The 18,535-nt window shown below is 39.3% G+C and overlaps 1 non-coding gene across 1 annotated transcript; it reads right to left on the reverse strand.

Moving 5' to 3' along the window:
• Positions 1–13,147: 13,147 nt before the first annotated feature.
• trnae-uuc (transfer RNA glutamic acid (anticodon UUC)) lies at positions 13,148–13,222 on the reverse strand. Its single transcript has one exon. It is a non-coding gene; the product is annotated as a tRNA-Glu (tRNA).
• Positions 13,223–18,535: the final 5,313 nt, after the last annotated feature.

An 18,535-nucleotide genomic window follows, 5' to 3' on the forward strand; every position in this document is an offset into this window, starting at 1 on the left:
ACCTAAATAAAACAATATTCACTTTTCATTGATGCATTCGACACACACACACAAACAAATGAAATTTGTCAAAGCTCAATTTCCAAACGGTTGAAAAACATAGCTGTTTTCACTCAGAAGACCAATTGGGACATTACACTGAAAGCTGTAAAAGTTACGTGAAGAAAATTAAGACTGGTAGGGCCGTTATTGTAAAACATGCCTTCGATGCTCCATAACCCATAGACTGTGATCAGTAAATGCTGCAATGTGAATAGCAACAGATTCCAGTGCTCAGGTTTACCTACACAGTCAGTTTGAAGTCAGTAAGTAGTTATGAAAGTAGTAATTTAAATAAGCCACTTCCATCCCCTCCCACCCAAAACCCCAATACCATTTGCCTGCTTTTAACATTTATTGTCAACACAGAAAATGGCTCAATGGTTGTTCACAAAATCTGAAATTTCCTAACACTGTGCTTATATGTATAAAATGGTTCATAAAATTGCTTTACAGTTTGAGATATTTAGCAATTTGTGATTTGAAGACAGTGCAAATATTTCACATTCAATCAGTTGTGAATTGCACAGGAATAATATTGGTTGGGCAGGATATTGAAAAGACCAATTTTTAGGAGAAATTGTCTGTTTTTGTTTAATTCTATCTTATATTTGGCGCTCACGTCTCTCAGCTCAAGTCTGAGCAATGACCTGTAAGATGAAATGCACGAGCTGATTTGCTGTTTCTCCTGGAGAACCACAATGTTTTCTGGTTGACTCGACACATGTTTAATTTCACTTTAATTGCACCGTAGTTCATGGCGAAAAAAAAAATTACTTTGCCAGCCACGCAAAGCAAAGATAATAATAAATATATTAACGAACAACAAATTTGAAAATTACCACAGAAGTTGTGGAATTAACTTCCTGAGGAAGTGTCAGATATAGGCAGAATAACAATAGGTAAAAGACATTTGGATAAGTACTGAAATAGGAAAGGTTAGAAGGGATATTTTGCGCTGTATGTCTCGACAACTCAAAGTGGTAGAGTCAACGATGACACAATTAGAGGTTATGTTAACTAACATCCCGTAAATTGATCTTTTTTGAATAACTAATGTCTTTTCCACTCCGTTTGTGCAGGCTGGAAACAATTAATCACTGATTTTAGTGATTCATTGGCGATGCACTGGGTTTTCTAAAATATGTTTGATAAAGTAGCACACAAGTGTGCGAGCAAAAACTGAAGCCTGTGGAATGAAATGGGCAGTGGCAGTATAGACACAAAATTGGGTGAGAACGAGAGTGCAGAATCATGAATAACAGTCATTTGCTCAGACTAAATCAAGGAAATGAGGGAAACTGTTTCCTGGCCCTTCTGATACGATGTACCAAGGACAAAATCTGAGGTCATTGGTGAGGAGAAAAGGCCAAAAAAATTGCGAATTCTGCTGTTACCAAACCACAATATCTGAACATGTGGACAAAGCAGATTAAATTGCCTTCTTAAGGGGAACGAATAATTATATGAGACAAAATTTGCAGTGCAGTGGTAAAAAGGACATTGGAGCAGGACAAGTCAGATACTTCTTACTGAAATTTAGCACAGACACAATTACCCAAAGTTTTTTTCACTTTGTAATAACGTTCCATGATTCTTTGCCTGGCCTCAAACGACCGTGTTCATTGGCAAAAATATATTCCTTTTTTAGCAGGAAACGTTGTTGCCATTTTTGTTGCAATTTGTTTTGTATTTCACAAATGTTCAATTTGAATAGGTCGTTTGCCATTTGCTTGTCTAAATTCCTCCTCAATTCTTCGGCTGGTTCTGCCCCAGCTCCAACTCTCTGACAACCCAACAAATGTTCTTTTTACCAGGTCATAGAGATGGTGTTTGTAAACCATATTTAAATGCCAGAAGCAATTTCACACACATCACACTGAGCTCTGTGGAGCCACAATCAAAGACTATCACTGATCCCTTCAAGGAAAATTAATGATCAAGCCAAACAAATAATCTATATGCCTTCCAATTTGGCCACCATTCCTTAGGCTTTACTCAACTAGTCAGTTTGGCAATTCTTCTATTTTGCACACTTCTCCAACCCTTTTTTTTGATGTGCTTTCTTCCATGCTCCAGCCTTTTAAATTTCACATGAGTCAAAGACAGGAAAGAAATACAATTCAATGTCTCTGCTAATATTACTCGATTTGTAGACAGATGGGCCAAAGTGCCTGTGGTCAGCTAACTAAAGATCTGGTCCCTCCTTGCTGATTTTTTGCACAGTTAATGGCGTGGGTTAATTTGCGATTTTTCACTTCAATAGTTATCAGCCCATTCCCAAAATGGGGTAACAGAGTGCTGCACCTTACTATTGACATTTAAACGAGAAATACAAGGGAAATGCAGTCAGGCCTAAAACCTAAACACTGCCAGTGCATCGCAAAACCGGATCCAAATGATGGACTAAGCACACCCTTAGACCAAAAAAAAAATAGGCTTTGGCAATGTGGAAAGCAGACAATGATTATGACTGCATGGCAACAAATAGTTTGGATAAAATATTCTCTCGCCTTTCTGTCGATACTGACAGGAAACAACAACAAATACTTAGACTTGCGAAGAGAGAAAACAATCCAGGTACTTACCAAAATAGTTTTAAATTCTTTTGCTTGGTCTTGCTCAAAACCCACACGGATGAGGCAGCTTTCCGCATTTTGTTGGTTGTATCGGGGGCGTGTTGTACTCTCAAACCTGCCTGAGCAAGCACGCTTCCGAGACTTCGCGATGTCACAGTGTGGATTTGATGTCACACCACTACTGCGTGAATCTCCTGTGGAAGCACTGTCCGTGGATTTCAGTGACTGTGGAAGAATTATTTTGTTTGAGAAGACTTTTGGAAACTGTTGCATATGAGATAGTTCCTTCTTTCCAGTTATATTTATTGTTCCACTTCTGAGGAATTACACTCCCACATGTGTTTACTAGCTGTTTAGCCAACGTCAACAGTTCATCACATAGCACACTGATAAATTACCAAGTTAGTTCCTGAAGCACAATAACATTGTGGTCATTTCACTTGACCATTTAAATTGGTGCTTCAATTCTAAGTTTGTCAGATGAACCCTTTGGGACCTCAGTTTGCACTCAGCAATTGAACATTCTTACATCAATATTTATCTGCCCGTTTCACCCAACTATGCACAGAAATCTTGAATCCAACTACACTGTGTACACTGTGTAACGTTAAGGCACACATTTATGGCATTATGAGTGACTGTGAATGGGCCAGTGTATTGTGAGGGTCAGAATGTGTGCGGGACAGTACCACAGACAGAAAGAAAGACAGAGATAGCAACAGCAAAACACATGGAGCCATAGATCCAATGAAACTGGAAGCAAAATCATTCAAGTCACTGCAGCTCTTAGTTTATTATTAATATAGAGGCGATCACAACACTAAACAGGAGAATCCATAAAAGGGGAGAGGGTATTTTAAAACAAAATAATACCACTCCAAAACACCCAAACCTGACCGAATAATGCTTAACCCAATTCTTGGGAGAATAAATTGCTAAAATATCCCTGAGACAAGTCCCCCTGGACATATTCAATAAACATCAACCATGAACTTTGATAATCTCCCGCGATACAACGGTCTTCAGCAGACAACACAATAATCAATAGCTAAAAGGCCAAGGATAGAAGAAAAACAAAACATGCAGTCAAGAGTTCTGCGTGCAGGGAGCTGCATTCCTTTATTGCAATTGCTGGATCAAGGCACAGCCAACAGACTCGAAAGTACTGCTTTTGGTGGCAGTGCACTTCAAGCTGCTGCAGTCATACCCCATGCACTAAAATTTACTGTGCAGAAATTAAAAATGATGTTCAGGATTCAAGATGAAATACTTTCATTGTTCGTGCGATGATTTTTTAAAAAATCACATGTATAGCTTTATTTATGTATTTTTCAAAGTTGTATAAAATATCTAAGCAAAACAAAGCAAATCTACACATCTCAAAAAAAAAGTTAGCTTTCATTTCGTCAGCAAATAATATTTGTTCTGGAATCAGATGCTTCAGTAAACGGCAAAAGGTTGAATTTTGTTGGGAATGGCATCCTGTCTTGCATTGGTTCTGAAACCAAGTAACCCAACTTTGGCAAGTGGGTCCTGCTATGGAAAATTGCTGGCAGCGGCCAATCATGAGGATGCTTCGTGAAGCTGCCTTCAAACTGAGGATTACAGTCTGGCTGAAACCTCAAAATGGCTAACAGTCCATTAGCTCTCAAAAGAAAGGTAAAGTAGATTGGCCAGGCAGTCGTCCAGCTCCAGTGGTTGAGGCGCTATCACCGAGTCCTCTTGCATCCTCTCGAAAGGATAGGGTAACAGAGGGAAGAAACACAGAAGAAAGTGAGAAAAGAAAGAAGAAGTAAATGCATCTGGACGGACCAGTGTCTCCGTGAACAACCTATTTTATGTGGTGAGTGCCTTCTTGTCTCACCTTTTCCGGTGGATTTTGCAAAGTGCTGTGCTTTTGCATTTCCAAGTTGCTGCAATCTCCTGAAATTCTGGCTGAAGCAATGCTTTCTTCACAATCGTCACTCTCAGGGGATGTTGGCTGCTGAGAGCTTTTAGTTGGTGTGCTGTTTGCTTTAACACCTCTCCTTGAAAACAGTTTGCAAAATGGAAAGGGGAACACATCAGAAATATTGAAACGTCATTACATTCTGGACAAACTTTCAAACAAATTAAACTAGAATGAAGGTATGTTGATGCTGTGAGTATCAGAAGTTTGAATTTTGCCACATTCAACTTGTGACAAATTAATAGTGACGCACTAATACCAAGAGTTAGCATTATTAGTGTTGAATATTGTTCCATTTTCTAATGGTTAGGGAGTATACGGATGGGAGATAACATTTTGCATATACAAGTGGCACAAGAATCTGGACTTATGACAACGTTATTCAACCTGATATCAACCTAGTTCATACAAAAGGGAAAATGTGGACTTGAATACCCACAAAGTAGAAAATCTACCCCAACCTGGCCACATGCTAAGGCGTACATACTTTCTTCCTGAAAGAAGAATTTTGTTGACAATTAAAGTTAAAACAAAGTAATACCATTGATAAGTGATAGAAAACTGTGCACAATACTTTGAAAGGTGGGATAGTGAACTCTTAATCTGGCCTTCAGGATATGGGTACTGCAAAAGTTAGAATTCCTATTCAGAACCTTGCATTCAGATTGCACATTTAACACAGAAAATTTCCCAAAACTCTCAAAAGGAGTACTGCAGATGGCATGACAAAAATTTCCCACACTGAAAATCCTGATGTTGGCACATGAGGCATGACATAATACAGGGAGCAGAGCAGATGGCTGCTGAAATGTGAGATTGCAAACTAATGCAGCGTTGTTGATTGCCTCCACTTTGACAATCATATTTCAGCTCCGGAAACTAAAATCACATCCAGAGAACATCTACACTCATGTAAAGAGAAGATATTCCAGCAAGTGAATAAGTGTTTCCCTTCACTTTCTTGGTTTTGATATAACAGTTGCATGACATAGTCCACATCACTGCAAGGCAAAATGCACCAACAAGGCATGGGCTTTCCTCCGAAACTCTACATGGGTGTGTGGGGGAAAAGAATATGACTTTGCTGAGATCAGCTCAGTCCTTGACTATTGTACAGAAATATAAAATAATGTCTCTAGCTCAGGAAAGTTACTGAAAAAAATAAGTTTGAAGTCTTTACTTATGCATGCACGACAACACAAACATATACTTTCATGTCAACTTCTACATGGCAATACATTTGAGTTGTCATGTGGAATTTCAAGTCTGAGAAGCATGGCCGATAATTTTTCAGCACAAGTTATTTTTGCTGCCTGCTGACCCACAAAGTAGAACATAGATCTGATTTTTCATTCCAAATTGTTCATCATTGCCAGTTTTCATCTTATCGGACCACAAATATGCAAATTCATTTCACAGTAACAGCTTTTTTGTTTAATTGTCGCTCATAAACAAATTCAATTAGGTGAAATTTAGCCATGGTGTCTAAACTTCTGATAATAAATGAGAATCATGAGACAGCAATATCAAGCTCATCACAGGTCCACATTCTACAATCACGGTCAAAGCAAAGAATCTCTATCAATCAGTCTACAATAGACACATTCACAAGGTGAGAAGAGCACTACTATTCCTTGCTTCGCCTCAAGTTAATCAACTTTATCAGTGACTAAAAACATCTCAGTCCCATGAAGCAATAATGAGTCCATATCAAACAAAACCATTTGTCAAGAAACCGATGTACTTATCTGTCTGTCCAATCATCCCTATAATAAAGGAAGTCATGACATATCTGTTGTATTTAACATGGGATACTTACCAGCTGAAGAGCTTAAACACGCTCTTTTTGGGATTTGCTGGTTTCTCCCGTTCAGAGGAAATACTGGAACTGCAGGATGGCAGATAAACATTTTCAGACAAAATTCATTCAAAATTAAACAGATGCCTTTGTTCAATATTCGTATTATTGATAGCAAATCAATCATTGACATGGAAATGAAATTGCATGAATGATAATTTTGCTTGCAAAAGACACATGTTTTCAGGCAGGAGTACATTGAATATTAGTTTGACTAATGAGTGGCAGCAGATTTAACTGCAAACGTTCTCACTGTCGGCACAGTGATCTTTTCTGCTATGTGAAGAGCAGATCAAGATGATAAGAGGTCTTAGGAAGTGTCACCAGACCCAAAAGTTAACTCTGTTTTCTTTCCACAGATGCTGGCAGACTTGCTGAATTTTTCCAGCAATTTCGGAGTGTGTTTTTGAATGACAGCATGCACAGGTCCTTTGGGTATTTTTTTTTACCAAGAAGATAACCCAACAAGTCTTTTTGCAGAACACATGGAATTGAACAAAACTGTCAAACATCGACAGCAGGTGCAGAAAAATTAACAAGGACCAGGCTTGAAATAAAGTGAATTGAAAAAAATGAGAATCAAACTTTGAGTGCCTAAGGTAATAGAATAGGTTTTAATGTGATGCAGAAGTTCGTCTGGGCCTCATCCACACTGTCATGTGAACGTACAGACATTATCAGGCAAACAATATAAAAGTGGTCATGAATCAGTCACGGCAGGTGACTAAAACACCACGTGTCACGTGTAGGAGGTAGTGAAATGAAAGAGTAGCTCTCTTGACCAGTAGCAACGGGAGCAAGGCTTTCTGTTTCTGATTCTTTTCAGACAATCTGTCCGAAAATCAGCCAAACTGTCCCAGAGGTCAAAACCAACTTTAAATACAACTTATGATCCACGCAAACTGAGGTTCTGTCACATATTGTACTTCCTGTTACAAAAAATATCATGATTGAAGTTGGTTCAAAACTGACTGTACCGGTGTTTGAATTGATGATAATGCCAGGTGCTTGTTACACATGTTCATCCATAGCCTGAGCATGAGCTTAATAGGGAGCTAACAAAGTGTGGAGCTCGCTGAACACAGCAGGCCAAGCAGTACAGATTATTTTAAATAATAACTTCTGTCCACCCACTTATGAAGAAGCTAACTGCTGTCAACTAATGTAAATATTACAAAGCCTGTTCTGTCAAAACAAAAACCAAATTCAGTTTTCTAAAATCTGATCCTTAACCAACTCTGGCCCACCAATGGCAAAGTCATTATTTTTTAGTTGGAGCTTATTTTTGCTTGTATTATTAAAAAGGCACTGTGGCCATCTCTAGATGAGGAAATGATATTTTTAGGCAACCATTTAAAAATACTTAAAAATGCTGACCAATTGTGTCGGCTTGTTACTGATTTTGTGTTCGTAATAGGATTGTGTATTTGAAAAGAAATTTGAACAAAAAGAAACACATCTCAAAACTAGTACAGTTTACATCTGGATTTGCAGATGCACCCAAAGCACGAGGTCTTGGACATGTTGCGAAAATTGGTCACTCATCAAGTCTTTGCATTTTCCTGTTCCCGTTGGCTTAGCGGCAGTACAATTTGTGCTATTATACGCCAATAAAACACATTTTGATACAACACAATGGAAATGATTCATAGAGCAACCGGCTTTATTCCAATATGTCAGAATTCATGATCACAACTTTGAAACCAACGAAAAGGAAGACGATAATAAATTGGCAGGCTCACTAGCATTCAACAGTAGTTAAAATTGTGGGAGATTTTAAAAACCAAACGAAAATATTTTATCTGCACATTCCTACAATCCAGTTACTTAGTTGTTCTTCTCAGCTAAGTATAGTTGTGTGAAGAACAGGTCCAGAAACTTCTCGTCTGGGCGAATGATGTAACATTGACAAGCAAACTGCATATATTTAAGACACGAAATGATTTCATATTCCTGAACGAACACAAATAAATAACAAGCTGTTTACAAAATGTTAAAATTGCAAGAAGTGTAACTGCTATATCCTACTCAGTGGTACTTTAAACAGCATCAATAACTTTATTCCAACCACACGGTAAATCATGTCACAAAAATATTTCTGCTTTGGAAATAAATGACATTTATGTGACTTTTCAAGGATAAATTTCTGTACAGATTATCCAGGATGGTTTCAGGTCACAAATTCATGGTTCAATGATGGATTTTTTTTCAAAGAAGTATTAGGGATTCACCTCAGAACCAGAAGCTGATTTAGGTTGAAGGCAAGAAACATTATGAAAGATCATTTATCCAAGCAAAAGAAATTCTGCAAAGTACAAAATAAGTGGCTGGTCTATCGTAATTGATACCAAGGCAGATGGTGAACATGTTGAGTTAATTTTTCAAAGTTGCGGCATCATAAAATTTACGGGCCATGTGCCGCTAGAAGTTACTGGACTATTTTCTTTCAATCACATTGGCTTCTTGGTTGAACCTTGTCACGATTTGACATGTAAAGAGGGGCAGAACTCTCAAAGTCAAATGTTGATAACGTTACTTTTAAGTTGTAAAGTGCATGCCAGTTTTCAACAGATCAGTTGAAATAAACACTTGAAGCATCATCCATGAGAAATGACGGGCTATTTGACAGATGACACTCTGTGCTAATTAAGTGGAGTCACACAGCGTTGGATGCCTATTTTGCATCCCAGCTGATTTTACACCACAGGGCCCAGCTTGGCAAATTCGGCGTCAGTTGTTTCTGATTGCAACCTATTCTATTCATAGGTTAGATTAAAATGGCACCTCAAGTTACAGTTTTGTCAGCAAAACCATGTGACAAACAAATGAATTGAACTTTGTATCATGTTAATATTCTCAAGCTGTCTGCTGAATGCTGCTGTACAAGACCAAAATATCGTCTGCATGGATTTCCTCTGGGTGCTACTGTTTCCTCCCACAGTCCAAAGATGTGCAGGGGAGGTAGATTCCCATGCTAAGTTGTCGATAGTGCCCAGGGATGTTGAGGTGAGGTGGGTTAGACATGGGGAATGGGTCTGGATGGGATGCTCTTCCGAGGGTCAGTGTGGACTTGTTGGGCCAAATAGCCGGTTTCCACCCTATAGGGATTGTACGATACCCTCAATAGTAACCATGGCAACAGAGATATTTCAGAAGTTGGTCTGACCAAATTCAGAAATATGGAATCAAATGCCCAGTCAGTGATGACCCCAACGGCTGCACTCCCTCACTTTCTGATCTTCCATAAGTAACCGATGCCTCTCTTCTGACGGAAAATACCAACTAATATGGAGAGATTATTTACTCAGTCTCTTCGATAATGAAATATCTTCCATTGCACCCAGACTAATTTCACAACATCTTCATTCACAGAACACCAGGAAGGTCCTGGACCTGGTTGTGAATGCTGAAAGGTAACTTGCATCATAACAGCAGTGCAAAAACAGGCCATTTGGCTGAACTGCTCCATGCTGCTCTCTACACTTCTCCCACCATGCTCCAAATTCTTAATGTGCCTCTTTGTGCCCTTTCTGACATCTAACTTTCTTCAAATCCATCTCTGCTATTCTTCTCAACTTGTCCTGGTAGCAGCAGCTTCTGCAATCTGACTGCTGCGAGCAACAAAGCTTCTCCTGATTTCTTTATTGGATTTATTAGTGATCATCCACATTTAAGATGTAGTTGTGGACACTTCCAACATTCCCCATCAAGCAGAAAAAGCACAACAATATTGAAAGGCACGCTTTTCCCGTTTCATGCATTTACAAACATTTTGCACAGTACAATCACCTTTCGTCTCTTGTCGAAGTTGATCAAGCCATTCTGTAAGAAATAGACATGAACAAAGAAAATTAATTCAATATATATAAAGGTCAAATGGTACTATGAGATCATGAAATTTAACAGATCAGCAGTGAAATACAAACTCTGTAAACTTGTTTCAATTTTAGGAAATAGTCAAAGGTCAAACACAAATGATCGATCATTCCACCAGGTTTATATTTTGGCCATTACATAGAGCCCTTTGTTCCACTCAAATAGATCAGTACCAAGCTGATGCCATTCTCAGCTGCTCAACTGCACAATAGGCAGTGACGTCCAGCTAACAAATTTACCTGTACAAAATAAAAATGATGCCCACTTTATCCAATCTTTAGAAAAACTAAACCTGTATTCAATCAACTGCAAAGCCTTTTGCATGTTTCTTTATTTACATATTGTTTGATTCGCAACACAAAGCATCACATTATTCTCATCAGTATCATTAATCATACTTATTCGTTTCTTTTATTGCTATGAGCAGCTTGCAATGAAACTGTAACAAAAGTGCTCATCAGCAAATAAGGAATCCAAATCTTGTAAAACAGACTTACGAAACGATAATTGGGGAAAGCCGAATCCAATTTTGTTAAGTCCGTGAAGAAAGTTCCCAGGAATGGTACAATTCCCTGAACTACACCCTGGAAAAGTGAGGTGAATTTATTTCATCCATTGTGAACGCACTGTCATATTTCCCAAACATACTACTCCATGCCTTATTTATACCATTTATCATGCAACTAAATCTAATTAGAATCAAAATTTCGGACTCAATTTTTGACACAGTTACACAGTGGAATACAAAGTTAGATCTATAAACGACAGGCAAGTTCGGAGTTTTGATCCCTGATCTGTTAACTGTCAACCAAACTCAATGTTTGTGTAACTTCATCATTTGGAGATTGGAAATTTTCTAAGTACTGTGTGATTTTGCCTGAAGATGGAAACAACTTATCGCACCAGATTTCCAAACGTTTGACTCAGTAAGGTTAACCCTTATTTTTCAAAACTCAAGAATATAATTCTACTCAATGTCTTTTCATAGGACACCTTTCTGACCCCAAGAAATAATTTAATGGTCTCAGACTGCTTAAGGAGCTAAAAGCCTAGGAGATACACCGGAATTGGCAAACTGGAACCAAAACTGACTTTGCGACTGGAAGTATGTGTGATTTTTGAAGAGCATTTTTGCAACTTGAAGCATTCATCCAGCAGCATACCACAGCATAAAGTGATGGTTCTTGTTGTGTGTACATGAATTTTCAAGGCACAAAAGGTGGTAAAGGTGGTAAAAGCACCATATTGGATACTTGCCTGAATATAAGAGCGGACGTAAATAAAATTAGTTGAGCCACAGTTAGAACACGGTGTGCCTAGAGACTGAAGCATTTTGCTATTTACCACACCTCCAATTCTTGTGTCATCTGTGAGCCTGATGTTCATACTTGTATCTTTTGTGTCTGGAGCATTAAAGTACACACAGCAAGAACTATCACTCTACCCTGTGCTACACTGCCGAATGAAAGCTTCAAGTTGCAGAAATGTTCTTCAAAAGTCACGCTTACTTCCTGCCAAAAGCTAATTTTGATTCCAATTGACTAATACAGCTCGGGCAGGAACATTTCAGTTATAGAAAGGGGCTAAATAAGCTGGGACAATCTTCACTGCAACAAAGACACTGAGGAGGAACCTGGTTGAGGTTCAAAGAGTTCTGAGGGATTTGGCTAAGCGTCAGGAAAAACTTTATTCCCTGTCTATCAATATCAGGGCTTACAGTTTTAATACAACAAGCAGGCTATTTTGAGGGGATTTGTTCAAAAACTTTTCACCCAGAAGTGGTGGGTTTCTGGAACGCACTGCCTAAAAGGGTGGTCCAGGCAGGAACCCTTGAGACACTGAAGAACAATTTTGATGAACTCTTGAAACGCCATTGCCATCAAAACTCCTGTGTGGGGGTAGGGGTTGTGGAATTTTGTAGGAATGATACCTACCATTGAGGCAGGGGATCCCAGTTCAGTCCAACCTCCTACAGAATGGAGTCATAAGCTTGGCTGAATGGGTTGACAAAAACGCCAATAAATGCAAATTCTTTAAAGGGGTAGAAAAACAAAGTTGCTGGAAAAGCTCAGCTGCTCTGGGAGCATTTGTGAAGAAGAAAACTGTGTTAATGTTTTGGGTCTGGTGACCCTTCATCAGAGCTCTATAAAGGGTTCTTGTGGTTCAGTGGTAGCGTCCCTACCGCTGAGCCAGAAATCTGAGTTTGAGTTCCACCTCTGCCAGACAAGTGTCATCATGTGTTCAGAACATGTTGATGAAGAATACCTAGAAGGCGATGGGCTAAGTTCTACAAAATGGGATCAGAATAGGTGGGTGCTTTATGACCAGCGCAGACACAAGGGGCAGTGCTGAAAAAATTCTCGTCATGTTGCCTCATTCATGATGGCTAACCGAGTTATTGTGTAACCCGGGTTTAGTTCTTCCTTTGCTACACAAAAAGGGAACACCAGATGAGTACCTGAATCTCTGCCTTTGTGAGCGTCGGCATATTTCAATGCTTCAGCCAAGATGTTGTATTGAGATTAAATTCCATTACCCACAGTGTAGAAACAGGCCCTTCGGCTCACCAATTTCACACCGCCACTTGAAACATCCCACCCAGAACCATCCCCTACAGCTCACACACCCCTGAACACAACCAGCAATTCAGCATGGCCAACCCACCTAGCCTGCACATCTTTGGACTGTGGGAGGAAACCAGAGCACCGGGAGGAAAACCATGCACACACGGGGAGAATATGCAAACTCCACACAGAGAGTCACCCGAGGTTGGATTCGAACCTGGGTCCCCGGCACTGTGAGGCCGCAATGCTAACCACTGAGCCACTGAGCCACCCCAAAATGTGCTGCACTGACCGGGAATCGAACCCAGGCCGCAGCGGTGAAAGCGCCGAATCCTAACCACTGGACCACCAGTGATGCTAACCATTTCTCAAAGACAGCAAGAACTGCAAATGTTGGAGTCAGAGTCAATACAGTGTGGTCCTGACCTGACACTTTGATTTTCTTGCTCCTCTCATGCTGCCTGACCTGCTGAGTTCCTTCAGCTCCACACTGTATTGACTGTTGTATTTATCCATCAGACCATGGGAAATATTTGTGCATACCTGCCTGGCCTCGCAGATTTACTTCCGTTCAATGTAGAAATATTCTACCCACAACCCAACACACTGATAGATATGCAACAAGCAGCATGGTTATAGCTTCAAACATATAACCAAACATGTTCAATGGCTTAAGTAGCAGCAATGCTGATAACTTCCCTTTAGTTACCCGGAGAACTGCTTTACAGCATAGTTATAACAAAGATACACCATTATGGAAAGATAAATCAGATTTACTTGTAAAGCTTCAAGATTAACTGCTTCAACTTGAGAACGTTTCATTCCAATATTAAACATAAAGGGATGATTACCTTCTTCTTTGTTACTTTCAGTGTTTTGTGTGTCAGTATTTTGTTCTCTTTCAAGGTGCTGTTGAGGGCGGCAAATTTTGAAGCTCCATCCTGAAAATGTACATAGAAAACCAGCTATTCATTCACTGCATCTAATCTATATCTCCCATAATATCAAATGAGATAACAGAAGAGATTTCAAAACTCAAGCCTTTATTGTAAAAACATTTTACAACACTAAAGCCTTATGTCAACATTTGGCCAATTCAAACTCAAGAGGTGATAGCCAGGCAATGACATTTGGAAGTGATATTACAATTTATCCCACGCACAATAGTTTATCACAAAACTAGTATCAATGTTTAACCCATAAAACAATCACTTGGCAACTATTTCAGATTCCCATCCAAGTGTGCAAATCAAATTGTTGGACATGGTGAAGTTGCTGCTTCAAACTGCATTTAAAATGAGGTTTCAAATTATATTTTCTGAGATTTAAAAACACAACAGTGAAAATGATGATTGCTGGCTCACTCAGGTGAAATTCACCAGACAGTCACATTTGGGGAAGTATTTTCAGAAAATACGCTATGGTATATCAAGGTGGTATCTTATCACTGCACTCAGTGTCAATTAAGGATCGACAGTAAGTGTTGATATGGTGGCCTTGCGAATGGCACACCCATATAAAGTAAAGCTTAGCAAGCCATATTGCCAGAGAACATCTGTGTAATATGCTTAAAGATTAACGAACCATGCATCGATATTCACTGTACAATCTGGGAGACAGCATTATGGAAGTTAAACAACTGTCCAATCTTGAACTCAGATTTTCCCATGTATATTTACAGAAATTGACACCACAAAAGCAATCATCCTGCACAACACACGTTTTTGATTATTAAAAACAAATCTACTTTTAGATTCAAGCCAGATATGAAAAGTAATTTGGAATTCTGCACTGTGCACCAATAGCAAACATAATAAACAAGGTGTGACAGCAGCACCGCAGAAATTCTGGAGCCAGCAGATGGACAGCAATGCAAAAACATCGTCAACCGCACTAGAACTTTCAGCAGTATGAAAAACGGAGTGTCTGTCAAATTGTTAACAACCCAACATGAATGCTGCATTTCGTCCTCTTCAAGTACCACCTTCAAACTGCTTTGATTTAATATTAAGAATGATTCAACAGAAAACTTGCATCTTGCCTCCTTACTGTCCTGGACACACTAGTTTGGTCAAGTGACATCAAAATGTTTATAACTAACAAATTATTTTGTTACTTTGTAAAATTCAGGAACAAAATGACTGGGCAAACAGCATGACAAACAGAGTGAGGAGGAATGTCTCGAAACCTGGTAAAACAATATGCTTTTTGAGAAGGTTTTTGAAGTTAGTTTGAAATGTCAGTGGTGGTCCAAGCTAGTTGAAACTAAATAGTTGATGTCTGAAATGCTCAACAAACAAAGCAATGTGATTATCTCTCACTTCCAATGCAGTAAATATTTATTACCGCAGAGAACAATAAAAGGAAGACATGCTAATTGAACAAAAACACTAACGAGAACCAATTAAAGCTATTCGTGTTTTGCCTTGGCTTTAATTAATTACGAGGCCCTCCAAGTGTGCAAATCAAAAGAAAAGAAAACTGACATATATCCTGCTTTTAATATCATTGTGCAAGTGTTCAAACTTCCAAGATAACGAACACTGAGAAAGATAATCTATGAAGGTTGCATCATGACAGAACGATTTTGGAAGACTTGAGCCAAGTTAGACCATCCATATGTAATACATGTATCCCTTGTTGCATTGTTGATTCACAGTATTTGTATGCATTCAGACACCAATGTAATTCATTGTAGATATTTTGCTTGAAAATACCTATAATGCCCTGAATATCGATTCACAGTGCCAAATGCAAACGCTTACCTGTTTTTCACGCTGGCTACTTGTCATTATGTTGCCATCTTCGGAGATGAGATTTGAAAGATCTTCAAATGTTGCCTTTGTGCTCCTAGTCAAGAGAATAAAACAAATTACTCTTGACAGAATAGAGTCAAGATTGCAAACAGCTGACATGGAATCTGACAAATAAGCAAGTAATACAGACAGTGAAGGGCAGTGAAGCATTTTTCAAACAATTGCAGTTATTTTAATGAAACAGTTCAGATATGTTTTGACACATCTCTTTGGCAGGTAGAATTTGAACCCAAGAGATATTGGGAACTGCAGATGCTGGAGAATCCAAGATAACAAAGTGTGGAGCTGGATGAACACAGCAGGCCAATCAGCATCTCAGGAGCACAAAAGCTGACATTTCGGGCCTAGACCCTTCATCAGACAGAATTTGAACCCAGATTATTTGAGCCAAGAGATGGAGATGTTACCACTGTGCCACAAAAGCCCTTCATTGCAGTAGTTTTAGGAAATCTCATCACAGCAAGTGAGATTTCACCTCCAAGCTGCCTCAAAATAACAATCATGATCAAATCGTCTACGGCACAGGAATATAAACTACAAGTGTGCACTTCAAAGAGGTATAGACTGCTTTCTTGGGTGATTAAAATAATTGTGTTCTTTGTATTTCAGATTCCTATACAAACCTCCAGTTCATATCACCCCGTCACAGCACATCCACAGGAAACTGTCTTACGTTACATCCAACAGCAGATCAGTTTTGGAACACAATAGTTCAATATTTTAAGCTGTCAAACAGTTTTCTTTTTCCACTGTAGAAAATTAACTCCTCACTCCTTAGTGAAAGAATGAAAGATTCTGCCAGTACGCCAATTGTTGGGATTGCACTGTAGTGCCTCTGGTAATCCTGTCAACACATCTGGAGTGTGAAGATCACTTTGGCAAGTAAACTTGGAGGTGAAACCTGCAAATTCCTACCACATATTTATTAAAAATAACGACACGGCTTTTTCAGAAAAATGACTCACTTTGACACGGCTGCCCAAGTCTTCTGAAACTCAAAGATGTTATTTGCTTGCAATGCACGGGTAATTGCACACACTGAAGAGAAATTTCCCAAAATCCGACATTCCTGTGAGAACATAAAACATGAGTTCTGTGGGAAAAACAGTGGCTCCCCATGACCCAATACCTCAGACATTAAAATGTTCCATCAGAAAAACGTGATCTGCAAAAATAACAGCATTAACAAACGACTTTGTGGGGGCAAAAATTCCAAAAATCTAAGCGACTTAAAACTTGATCTTCATTTTTTTTTCCCTCTGAGACATTTCACTCTCTGCCAACACTTGACTCGTTAGACATGGTTACTGACGCCAAAGCAAAGATTCGAATGAATAAGTTGGAGACACGGCCATCTGAGTGGTGGAAGTGGCGAAGTTAGGGAGCTGGAGACGGGTAATCATCTGTGTTATATCCATTGTATTCATCTGATAAACGAATGACAGATTACATTTTCTGCCAGCATAGGAGGGCAGGGCCTGACACATGAGATAATCATTCAAGGAAAGCGTACAAATCAGAAAATTGAGTCTACTTTTATGAATCACAATGTTATTGAGACTGAGTTAACTAATCGTAGTGAGGATAGCATGTGAATGTCCTTCATCTGCCTGCCCCACGGAGGCAGGGAGAAGAATAGAACAAATCAAACCTCCCTTCCACAAGCATCAATTTGAACTTGTTGGGAAGGGCCGAGGGGCAGGAGAGTAGGAAGCCTGCAATTGTTTGTTCTCAGTTCTCAAAACCACTTCTGCTTAGCGAGGAAGGCCAAGGAGGGAGAGGGTCATTAGACCATATTGGCTTTATGTGGATGTGCCTCACTGGGCATCATTAGATAGATGCCTTATCTGATTAAGTCCAGCAGGTAAGATCTCAAGCCCACAGTCTTCCGGCTTGAGGGCAACAAAGGCTGCTGCAGTAAAAAGTAAGTGACGGAGGACACTTCAACATGGATAAGGCCCCTCATCAACTATTGTCAACTCAAATGACAACCGGAAGAGTCAGCCAAGTGATCACTGGAAGGTGGCAACTCGTCTTCAGAATGGCCTTTGACAGCACCAGTTTCTAGGTCGGCACGGACAGCCTGTCAGGAGCTCATGTATCCATGTCTATGACTGGGTGTCTGCCTCCATTCATTTCAACTTCTCTGGATTGTGAAACTGGAGAGAGACATCAATGCTTTAAGATTCTTTACGAGTCCAAATCCATGCAGGCAGTGTTGCCAAGAGCCAAACCAGAATTGTCTCAAATGCCTGGCAAAGGTATTATTATGAATCTTCATTCCCAACCTTTCGAATGACTAAATATTTTATTGGCACATGAATATGGGAAATTTCAATGATAATACACTTTTGTTGCTATGATCCAGTGCCATTTTGGATGATAAAATGAATATGAATAAATTACTTAATTCACTTAATTAGTTAATTACTGGCTTCCTGTCTTGATTCTTTCCAAATGTCCTCGTGGGAATGCCACATATTGATGACAAAGACAAGCCAGACATCAGGTATGACAGCCCTTCCTCATCCTTTTCCCAATTGCTGATTAAAATGCAAAGACAAATTCCTTTGGCAAACACATAAGAAACAGACAACCAGGCAAGTTACTGAAGGGCCATCATACGGGCATATGGAACGCAGAAAACTGAGAATAACATTTACAATGTATCATAAATCTGATCACCGCTCGCAAGGGAGGCAAACAACATTCTGTTATGCCTAATAAGTAACTTTGTGTTTGAAGGGCCACTAAAAATCTGAAATCAGTTTACTTTATTTCTCCACAGAAATATTTTTGATGGGAAAGAAATCTTTAATATTTCAATGCAACTGTAAACTGAGGCATGAACTATT

The sequence above is a fragment of the Stegostoma tigrinum genome, chromosome 8 (genome assembly GCF_030684315.1).
Source record: "Stegostoma tigrinum isolate sSteTig4 chromosome 8, sSteTig4.hap1, whole genome shotgun sequence".
Classification (NCBI taxonomy): Eukaryota; Metazoa; Chordata; class Chondrichthyes; order Orectolobiformes; family Stegostomatidae; genus Stegostoma; species Stegostoma tigrinum.